The sequence below is a fragment of the Megascapheus bottae genome, unplaced genomic scaffold, assembly GCF_031878675.1.
Source record: "Megascapheus bottae isolate mThoBot1 unplaced genomic scaffold, mThoBot2.hap1 HAP1_SCAFFOLD_40, whole genome shotgun sequence".
Lineage (NCBI taxonomy): Eukaryota > Metazoa > Chordata > Mammalia > Rodentia > Geomyidae > Megascapheus > Megascapheus bottae.
Genome location: NW_028327715.1, coordinates 4,844,265 through 4,855,936, shown reverse-complemented (window position 1 = coordinate 4,855,936; position 11,672 = coordinate 4,844,265). Strand labels below are relative to the sequence as shown.

Genomic DNA, 11,672 nt, shown 5'->3' with positions numbered 1-11,672 from the left:
TGAACTCTTGTTCATCCTTTCATAAAACCTTTGTTTAGCAGAGGTGAACACTTAAATGGAGCAAGAAAACTCATTTCTAGGAAAAGGCAGGAAATTCAGCCTTGTAGAGTCAGTTTTTGGTGAATTATAGGCATTTGGGAAGGACAAGTAGGTGTAGAAATTCACATAGTATTTGACTGTGTAGAATTCAACAATTCAGTGCTGATAATAAGGAGCAGAGTACACATACATCCAGAGGAGTCAGCCAAAAAAGTTCACACACCTGAATATAGATAGAATGTGTATAAAGATGCACTGAAAACAAGCACCAAGATTGTGAGGAACTAGTTTGAAGGTCACAGCAGTGCAGCTTTTGTCTGTGCCATTCTGCCCTTTGACAAATTGGGTGAATGACTGAGACACCAGTGAGGAGATGCAGTTCTTCTTCTACTGAGCAGAGAAGAGAACTCTTAAAAAATCCTCATCAAACCACCTGTGTATGAAACCCAATTCGAGGGGTTGTATGCATTTTCTAGAGTACAAGAACAAATAATCACCAAGTAAGAGCCTATGCACTAACAATTTACATCACAGTACTGGGGGATACGGGTCTCCAAGGAGTAATGTCCTCAGTTGGTGTCTGGACCTAAGCACCTGATGAGTCCATGTCCTTGTCATCTGAGTGCTTTAGAATATTGTGACAATACCAGTATACAAGACAGAGTATTTGTATCACCATGTCCTCGTGTTCTGTTTTGAAACTTAATTGGAAAGTTCAAGGCTCTGAGTTCATATCTCACCACCGGAGAGAAGTGGTAGAGGGGAAACCTAAGCTGGAGATGTCGCTCAACTGGCAGACCACATGCCTAGCATGCACAAGGCCATGCCTTCAATACCCAGCACTGTAGACAAAAAGTGTGATTTCTCTGATATTGTCCAAATTAACGTTTTGTGTATTTGCAATGTTGAAAATGTGGACAATATACTCACAAATATTATCATATACTGAACTGCCCAGCCAAATACCTGGCATATCCATGTACTAGTCCTCTGAGTGTTAAGCCATTCTGGAATATAACAATACATAGTATACTCGAAAGCCTGTCCATATCTTGCTCAGGGATGCAATTATGTTCAATTTTGAAATGAAACAGAAACAGTAGACAAAGTCAAAGACATTTTCCGTTGTGATGTCAAGTACTTGCAACCACAATGCTTAGTCAGATAATCACAGTCTGTGTATGCCACTCACAATAAGTCCTGGGACGTGACAAAGATTTCAGATGAGGAAGAGCTGTTTGACCTTGCGTCAATCCCTCATACCCCAGGACTCTGCAGCTTGAAATGCTAAGCATCACTTTGGATGGAGTCCTGCATTCCACCTGCAGATGCTTTTATCCATCAGAGCGGCAGGACAGACAGCCTACACTAGAGCAAACAAGAAATAGAGAAGACATAGAAGCAGAAATTTAGATGTTATATCATATTGAACTCCTATTAGCACATGAAATGCAAAATACATAAAGCAACAAAAGCACAATGAACACTGAATTAGGTTAGCTAGGAACATAATATGTCTCAATCTTGCATAAAAGCTTTGTTTTGGAGAGTTTACATTTTAACTTTTGCTAGAAGAAGCTTCATTTCTAGACAAAAGCAGGAAATACCCTTTGCATTTACAGTATGTAAAGTTGGTATTAGGTGAATTATTGCTAACATCAATGAAAAACTAAGTCTATGAATTCACATGGTTCTTGACTGTGTATAGTTTAATCATTTAGCACAGACGAAAATGAACAGCCGGGCACTGATGGCTCATGACTGCACTCCTATCTACTCAGGAGCCTAAGCTCTGAGGATCAGAGTTCAAAACAACCAGGCAAGAAATCTGAGAGACTCTTTTCTCCAGTAAACCATCAGAAAATTTAAAATGATGCTGAGGTTCAAAGCAATAGAGTACTATCCTTGAGCTGATGAACTGAGACAACACCCAGGCCATGAGTTCAAGGCCCATGACTTAATCAAACAAAAATGAACCATTCTTGTGAAGTCTTCCATCAAAGGCTAGATATCTGCATATAAATACACATGTGTATAAAGATATGTAGAGACCAAGGAACTATTTTCAAAGTCATAGCAGTGCAGCTGTTGTGAATGAATGAGAAACAGTGAGCAGACACCTTCTCAGAGGAAGAGGTAAGAATGACAAAGAAAAAGAGGATGTGCAATCCATCATCCCTAGCCATAAAGGAAATGCAAATCAAAATGTCTGTAAGATTCCATCTTAGTCCAGTTACATTGCCCAACATTAGGAGTTAGAACAACAAATGCTGGGGGGATTTGAGGGAAAAGGAATCCTATTTCACTGTAAACTAATACAACCGCTTTGGACAGCAGTCTAGAGGTTCCTCAAAAAAATCCCTTAACTGTGACCTAGCCATATCATTTCAGGGCATCTATCCAGAAAAACACAAGCCAGAACACTGTAAATACAGTTGCACCTCTATGTTCATTTCTGTAATATTCATAATAGCCCAGTTATGGGAACAGTCCAGATCGCCTACAGTGGTGAGTGGATCCAAGTGATGCAATACTGATACACAATGTAGTTTTACACTGCCATTAAAAATTATGTAATTTGGGGTCAGGTGTTTGGCCTAGTGGTAGAATGCTTGCCCAGGATGCACAAAGACCTGGGTTCAATTCCTTGGTACTACATATATGGAAAAGCCAGAAGTGGTGCTATGGCTCAAGTGGTAGAGCACTATCTTTGATTAAAAAACCAAAGGACAATGCTCAGGCCCTGCGTTCAAACACAGGACTGACCAAAAAATAAAATAAAAGAATGTAATTTGGGAGCCTGGAGTGTGGCCTAGTGGTAGAGTGTTCACCTACCATGTACGAAGCCCTGAGTTCAATTCCTTAGTAACTCATATTAGAAAAAAGCTGGAAGTGGTGCTGTGGCTCTAGTGGTAGCGTGCTAGCCTCAAAAATCCCAAGGACACTGCCCAGGCTCTGAACTGAAGCTCCAGGAATGGCAAAAAAAAAATCTGTCATTTGCGAGTTAATGGATGGGCCCAGAACAAATCATATTAAGTGAAGATAAGTCAAGTTCAGAAAGACAAATGACACATAGGCAGAGAATAAATCTAAAATACATGGTGACATGATAAGTCATAGAGGACTCTGGTCAATCATATATCGTTAGACCAAAGCAGGCACTCTTGGAGGAGGAACAAAGAGCCTCTCTGCTTCCGTCTATGGGGAGGATAAGGGAGGTACACAAAAGTGGAAGGACAGAGAGTGAACAAATGAAGTAGTGATATTCAGTAGAAATCATGTAGAAAATGAACTATATAACTCGTGGAAGGGAACAGAGGTGAAATATGGGAGAGAATAAAGGAGGGGATGTCATTATCTAAAGACAAATATATTCATTACCTGACTGGTGATATGGTAACCCCTCTGTATATCACCTATATAATAAAAAGAAAATTGCAAAAGCAGCAAGAAAGCACAACACAAAAAGCTGCCACTCTAAACACTTAAACAGAAAGGTTCCATTGTTGAACTGATGTTGCAAATCTAAATGGGTCTATCACAAATCTGTCAAACTCAAAGACATAGAAAAATGATGAAAAAATTATAAGCAACTACTTTATATGAGAACAAATTGCACTAATCATTTAGCTGTAGAGAAATACTAACCAGAATGTATGATCTAGGAAGTCATATAATGTCAAGAGTCATATGTACTTTTTAATTACATAACAATATTGCATTCTTATATTTTTGAATGGGATAGATTGGATAGTACTATTCACAAAAGACATGTGGAAAATAATGATGGGCAAGTAGAAATCCATACTACATGTAAAGAGGCTTGTGTGTGTATATGCATGTGTACATGCACATGTATATATGTTTATATGTATATATGTATATATATACGTATATATGTGTATATATGTAGGCAAGTATGTCTGTGGCCCACTGAATACACACAAAGAAAGTCAGAAGTTGGCATGTAGGAAGACCATAATGAGGACTAATCTTACACAGAGTGTCACTGTCTTTATTTCTGCATAGTCATATTGTAGTATATGCTTGCACTATTGTATCTTTAGGAGTTCTCTGAAAAAAAGTGTAAAAGGTTATTAGTCAAATCTTTACTTTTCCCAGTAAAATGAAAGGTTGGAGATAAATGAGCACCTAATATGCATAGATACAAGGGGGTTAATACTAATTTGTTGTAATCACATATATATGAAATATGTGTGGACATATGTATCTTTGTGTTTTTCTTTGGATATGTATGTACATTTTCATACATGAGCCTCTATCTATGTATATGTTATACATATTATACCCACAACACAGATTACAGTATTATATAAGATATGCTATATGTAATACCTAATATAAACCAGATTTACTATATATACGGTACATATAAGCATATGTAGTATATATTCACACACAAAATACTCAGAATGTGGAATTTGCATTGGGGAAGTTCATATATAAAAACTGCAGTACAGATATCACTGTCAGCATTTTTGCATGTTCATTGTAGCAGGAGAGGTACCCTTCTGATTTAGTTGGATAAATGTATAACATGTTAAAAGACAGCATTGTCTTTCTTCTAGTTTTTTAGCTACATTATGCTTTTTGACCATTGCAAATTAAGTGTAGTGATCTGAATGTATCGTTGGCATTTCTATGTGAGCTTAGTCACATGTCACTGATTGCTATTAAAAAAACATTCAGAATTATACCTACTTTCTGTTTCAAAATTATCTGATTAGTTCCAATAAGTTGCCTTACTTCTACTTCATTATTTTGTGGAAGCTGCTTTAAAGCATTAAGGGCTATTGCATCTGACGCAGCTTCCACAGAAAGTTAAAATATTTCAATTTCCAATATACTTATGGAGTCAAGAAACACAAAAATGTATCTTTTCTCATTGTACCTTTGTGCTTATATTAGCACTATTCAAAAGAGCTGAAGCTGGGCACTGGTGACTCACGCCTGCCATGCTAGCTACTCAGGAGACTGAGATCTGAGGATCACGATGCAAAGCCAGCCTAGGCAGGAAATCCATGAGACTCTGATCTCCAATTAATCACGAGAAAAACGGAAGTGGCATTGAAACTCAGAGTGTTAGAGCCCTAGCCTTGAGCAGAACAGCTCAGGGAAAGAGCCCAGGCTCAGAGTTAAAACCCCATGACCCACAAAAAAACAAAAGCTACCTATTCACCAATGAGTACATATAAAACTGCTGTGTGTCGACAAAATGAGGAACGAGTCTGCTCTAAAAATGGAATGATATCATTATCAGGAAAATGGATAAGAGAACTCAGCATGCTAAGCCAAATATATCACACTGAGAGCTAAATGTCACATTTTTCTCTCCATTTGTAAATTTAGATTTAAAGATGAATAATGGGAAAGTACAAGAGGACCTTTTGGGGGAAGGACAGCAGTGGGGAGTGAGGACATGACAGGAGAAGGTATGGGACATATATAAAATGCTCTTCAGTATACTATCTGATAAAGTCAGAGCAACGGTTGAAATTATTCCGAGTGTGGAGAGCACATGTATGGAGGATACTGGAAGCACCACTGTAAACAACAAAGTTATTCCAATAAAAACAACCCCAAATCTGTAGACATTCAGAATGAGAGCTTGAAGTTTAAAAAAAAATACCCAGATCTCCAATTCTATTATGAACACTGAATGATAGCAATATTAACTGAACACAAGGCAGTCAAACAAGTCAGGATGTCAAAAAATGAAGTGTAATCATTCAAACTTTGCAAACCAGTGGAACATATTGAAATGCAACTGACCCTGCTCAGGTACTACTGGTCCAGGCTCTCAACTGAAGTGTATGCATTTGAAGAAGTCACATGGTTTTCTCCAGGAGGGAAACTTCCCTTCAATTCTTCATCATGTGGAAGTTTTTTCATAGAAGACCCCTCGCTGGTAGGATTTGTGACAGGAGTATGGGCAAGAGACTGAGAGTGTGCAATCACCAAGGAAATTCCTTCAGTGGCCTCCTTCATGCTGTCCACAGTACTGTGAAGTTTGCCAAGGACAAATACCAGCATTTTCTTAGTCAATAAAGAACTCCTTAGAGGTATTCAGTGGTATTTTACATGGAGAAATGCTCATCATGAGGCAAGGCAGACTCCTCTGAGACCAATTCAGACAACTGAGAGAAGACATTAGAATCATCTGCTCCATTTATTTGATGTGTGATCTATAAATTAAATAACAGTATTTCAAAATGTATATGTATTTCAGAAAATACATTCAATCCCATACATCAAATATACAAATGAGATAATTATTCATTACCAGACCTGGAGTTCTTTTTGCTTCTTAAAGGTTAGAGGAAAAATTAAAAAGCAAATGCATAAGATAAAGATGTAAAGATCCTATTTCAGCTATAATTCATGGCTACTATTCCTTAATTAGTATTCAAAATTAATTAAGTAAAAATGTTTGAATTCGTAAAAAATTAACTTTGTTGTTTTCAGTGTCTTTTATCACTGAGCTCTTTTCTTCTGATTTTCATGTGAAACCACTGTTGTTGCGGCCATGGTTGTTGTCAGGTCATTGTTCATGTCATTCAAGCATGTGACTATAGAAAAACCTTACAGATATACAGAAGTACGGCTGGTGAGAATATTTCAGCAAGCAATTAACTCAAGAACACAGAAAGCAACCTTGCACATCCCATAATCTTTGGAGGATAGGGTATCAAATACATATTTTTTAAAATACAAATATTTTCACTAGGATAGTAATAAAATACAGAAACACTTTCCAGGAGAGAATTTGCTTATGTATCAAAAGATGATATTTGTATGATAAGAAGGATCCTAATACTGAATTAAGCAAAAGAAAAGGTAATGGTGAGCTGGGCTCTACTAGCTTGCATCTGTAATCTTAACTTCTCAGGAGGCTGAGATCTCAGAATCCATATTTGAAATCTGCTTAGGAATCAAAGTCTAACAGACTTATCTCTAATAAACCTTCAAATATTCAGTAGTGGAGCTGTGGCTCAAATGGGTGAGTGGTAACCAAGAGCAAAAACACCTCAGTGGGCCGGAAGCATGGCCTAGTGGTAGAGTGTTTGTCCAGCATGCACGAAACCCTGGGTTCAATTCCTAGGTACCACATACATAGAAAAAGCTAAAAGTGGTGCTGTGCCTTAAGTGGTAGAGCACTAGCCTGTGAAAATGCAAGGACAATGCCTCTTTCTTTCTTTCTCTCTCTCTCTCTCTCTTTTTTTTTTGCCTTGGAACTGGCACAGAAAAAAAGAAAGAAGAAAAAAAAAAAGAAAAACATCTCAGTGCCCAGGCCCTCAATTGAAGTCCTAGGATCAACAGCAATAGAAAAGGAAAGAGTATTTTCCTAGATGCACAAGGACACAAGAGTATATTGATCTATGCGTTAAGAAAAAGCATTCACTAACAAGAAAACTCAATGGAATTATATTCAGTGTGTTAGTTTTAAATACTGAAAATTTTACCACAATATAAAATTCCCCTTAGGAAGAAAAAAGTATAATAAGCTTAAAGAAATTAAAAGGACAATTTCTTACTGCTTATGCGCTCCCCCCCCCTCCCCCTCTCTTTCTCGATTTCAGATTCTGACCATGTCAACTTTTAAACTTAGGGCTTCTCTTAACTCTTGCTCAACTTTCTACACCATGTCTGGCTTCAACCTCATCTCATAAGGCACACTGCCTGCCTCCTTTAATGCTACTTATTGTGAACAGGGAGTCTCCCAGAATTTCGTGATGGGTTGGCTTTGAACATGGACCTACCAAATCCCAGGCTTTTGATTACCTAAAGGAGAAGTTTCTGGTAAGAAGAGCTATTTCTTTTTTTTCATATACTTTTATTGTAATTATTAGAAATGTTACATTTTATTCACCAGATAGAAGGTGCATTACTTCACAAACATTGATACCCTTTCTTATGTCTTGGTCCCCATTTCCCTCCCTCCACTCTGCCCCTCATCTTGTTTTTCCCCCTCTCTTAGCAGTAATGGGACAGGAAAATGTGAGAAACATGTATATGACATGAAAGATCATGAATACAGGGGCTGATACACAACTTGTATGGCCAGTATGTCTTTTTAAGATGTAGAGCCATTGACCAGGAATCCAAACTCCTATGTCCAGTCACAACTTCCTGACACACAGAGTGATAGCTAGGGTGCATAGTTCCACCAGGATTTTATTGGGAATAAAAGCAGGAGGACAAGTCCTGAGTTCAAGCCCCAATTCCAATACCAGGAAGTACATAAATGACAGATAGAAAAGACAGACTTATAGATGATAGATTGTATAATCATATCTGCACATAGGTACTTGTATTCAGGGAGGAATTATCTGAACATATTAATATTCAAAAACATCAGCAAACTAAATGGTTATGGAAGTCTAGGAGATAATTTTGAAACTTTTTGTGTGGTGACAGTTTCTATGACTAGTTTTTATCTTTATATTCATCACTATTCATCGCTTCAGAATTTTTCTATGAAATGCTGTGTAACAATTAAAAGAAAAAATAAATAGTTCACCTTTCTAACCCAGAGTCTATAAAACTAGCCTCATGTATCTTCAGCTAATCACAGTCTTTTTACTTATGATATTCAAATATCTATTGCTGAAGAAAGCACATAATCCTACATTCCTATACATGTTCTTTCTTATGATCTTTCCTTTTGTTCCAATTAATAGCACTGCTGAGAATTAGTCTCTTCACTAATAACACTTTTCTATGTTTTTAAATCTGCTTACTTAAGGCGAAAAAGCAGATTACATTGAAATGCAAACTGGCCTTCTCCTGTTTTCTAACACAATACTAGAGCTTAAACATAGGGCCTAAATGTTATCCTTTTCCTTTTTTCAATCAAGGCTAACGTTCTACCACTTGAGTCATAGCTCCACTTCTGATTCTTTGCTGCCACTACTGGCTTCAATCTGATCCTCAGATCTCAGCTTCCTGAGTAGCTAGGATTCCAGGCATGAGTCCCTGGTGCCTAGCTCAAAGAAAATCTTTATACATATGTCTTGCCATTGAGCAAAAGATCAACACAGAAAAAAAAACAACTAGACTGAGCTTTTTCCCTCAGTATCATAGTCCCAGTAATGTTCATAAATATATTAGATGGTGTGATTACATCTCTGGTGCCAAGGGCATTTTGTATACCATCTGCACCTGTGGAAAAATGGCAATGTAAACGTATTATTGGTATAAAAATGCTATTTTTCTTTTTGTCTTTAATTTGACGCTGAGACCTGAAGGCAAAGGCTTCATACACACTATGTACATGATGAAGCTACATTTCTTTTGTCAAGGAGTAATCCTTAATTCAAATGCTATATCATTTACAATCTTTTGGACAGACTAATTCCCTGCTCCTACCTAGGAAAGCATTCTGCTCTCTGGATTTACCAGTTCTGAATATTTCATACTTTTTCGTTTCAGATTGTATGAACAAACTACTAACCCAATAGCTCCATGTAATATTCATAATATAATTACTATATATACAGGGCTTCATATGACTTGAATTTTGATGAAGCCCCGGAGGAAGTGTAGAATAAATGTACATCATCAACAATTAAAATGAAAGGCCAAAACCACTACACTGTTAGCCTGAGAAATTAAATTTAAGAACTTCAAAACGCATGGGATCATCAAGGATACAGAACAATTTTTACACTTCTACATTATTTTAGATACATTATTGGGGAAAAAATCTGACATTTTCATAAAATTTACACTTACGTTTTATGAGCTAGCACTTATATTCCAGACATTTCCCTCAGAAAAATAAATGCATCTGAAGAAAGACTTCCATAGAATGTGTACCCCAGGCTCAGTGGCTCACACCTCTAATTCTAGCGACTCAGGAGACTGGAATTGATAATATCATTGCCCAGGGCCAGACTAAGCCAAGTACTCACAATCCCTCATCTCAACAATAAAAAGCTGGACATGGTGATTCATGCTGTCATCCCAGTTCTGTGAGAAGCATAAATAGGGGGATAGAAGTCCAGGACGGCTTGGGATAAAGGAAGGCCCTATTCAGACAATCACAAGCACAAAGCTAACAAGAAGTATGGCTCAATGGTTAAAATAAAATCAACCCCAAACTACCTGGCAAGCACAAGCCTCTGAGTTCAAACTTCACTAAGTGTAACAAGGAAAAAAATAAAAACCAAGAAAATAATGCAGAGTGTTTATGTAATAAATGTAAGTATGTCAGAACGAAACAAATTTTATATGAAATGGTGCGTTCTGCAGTGTTCCTAAAAATGCAAAAACTATACTATGGTAGGAAACAATAATATGTCAGCTATGGTGAAGCTTATTTGTAATAACAGCTCCCAGAGGGCTGAGACAGAAACATCTGGAATTCAAGGCCAACTAGGCTCTCCTTGTCTCAGACCTTGTCCCAAAAGAAGAAGCACAGTAAATGGAAGGAAGGAAGAAGGACAAGAAGGAGAAACTGAGTGTGATGGTACATGCTTTTAATCTCAGCTACTCTGGAGGCAGAAGAATCATGAGTGTGACATTCCTATAGTAAGCAGATGCCATACAATTTGTATTTTATGGTGGCCTTTTTGGGGACTGTACTGGCACAGACACAACCTCAGTCTCTAAGTCTGCCTTGTAGCTTTTAGCTTAAAGGTTGTGCTTTACTATTTGAGCCACTCTCCTCCACTTTTCACTGGTTAACTATGGACGTTCCTGTGTGGCCTGGCTTCAAACCACCATCCTCAGCTCTTAGTCTACTGACTAGCTAGAATTACAGGAATGAAGTGCCCAAGTACAGAGCTTAGATGCAAATGTTAATATTCTATACCTAAAACTGTAACAAACAAGGCTTGACTATCTTGAAAACTTGGATAAATTTTCATCTTATCCAGCAATTTTAAACTTTTATGAGAGAAAAAGGTGATATATAAATTTCAGTGGTGACCTCTTCATCAACTTAACTTACAATTGCCAGATCAATATTCTCTGTACTTCCTAACAACTTTTTGTAAGTTATTATTTGAGTGAAACTGGAATATATGGAAAATGACAATGTTATTATTAAGAAAACTTGTAGTTGGTTGTTAGTGGCAAACATCTTTCGCCGTAGCTACTCAGCAGGCTGAGATCTCAGGATGACCGTTTGGAGCCAACCTAGACAGGGAAGTCCAGGAGACTCTTATCTCCAGTTTACCACCAGAAAGCCATAAGTAGTGTGGCTCAAATGGTACAGCACTAACCGTCCCCACCCCAGTTCAGGACTCACTCCCCACGAAATAAACGAACAACTTCTTAATGATAAGTAAACTATATATAAATAAACATCTAAATTATAACTGCAGTACCTATTTTAAGGTAAAGTCAATGTACGAGCAAACTCCAAATGCTCCTTTAGTAGGTCTACCAAGAGCCCCTGTCCGTTGGCATCCAACTGTGCTTTCCACAGGGATTCCAGGCAAGCAGCTCCCATGGTCCTCTGGGCAGGAGGGGCGTGTCTAAGCGCGGGTGGGTGGGGCCGCGGGGCGGGGCTTGGATAGACTGCAGTCCACCTGCAGGCTGCCAGCCCAGCTGGTAGGGGCATCCTCACTGAGCTCTGAGGGAAGGTCAGTTGAGCAAGAGCCAGC

At 38.0% G+C, this 11,672-nt stretch overlaps 1 long non-coding RNA gene across 1 annotated transcript; it reads right to left on the bottom strand.

Moving 5' to 3' along the window:
* Nucleotides 1-540: 540 nt before the first annotated feature.
* LOC150039403 (uncharacterized) lies at nt 541-11,497 on the bottom strand. The gene is made up of 3 exons (XR_016534426.1): nt 11,394-11,497; nt 5,833-6,245; nt 541-1,407 (listed from the first exon to the last, which is right to left on the bottom strand). It is a non-coding gene; the product is annotated as an uncharacterized LOC150039403 (long non-coding RNA).
* Between the last annotated feature and the right edge of the window lie 175 nt (nt 11,498-11,672).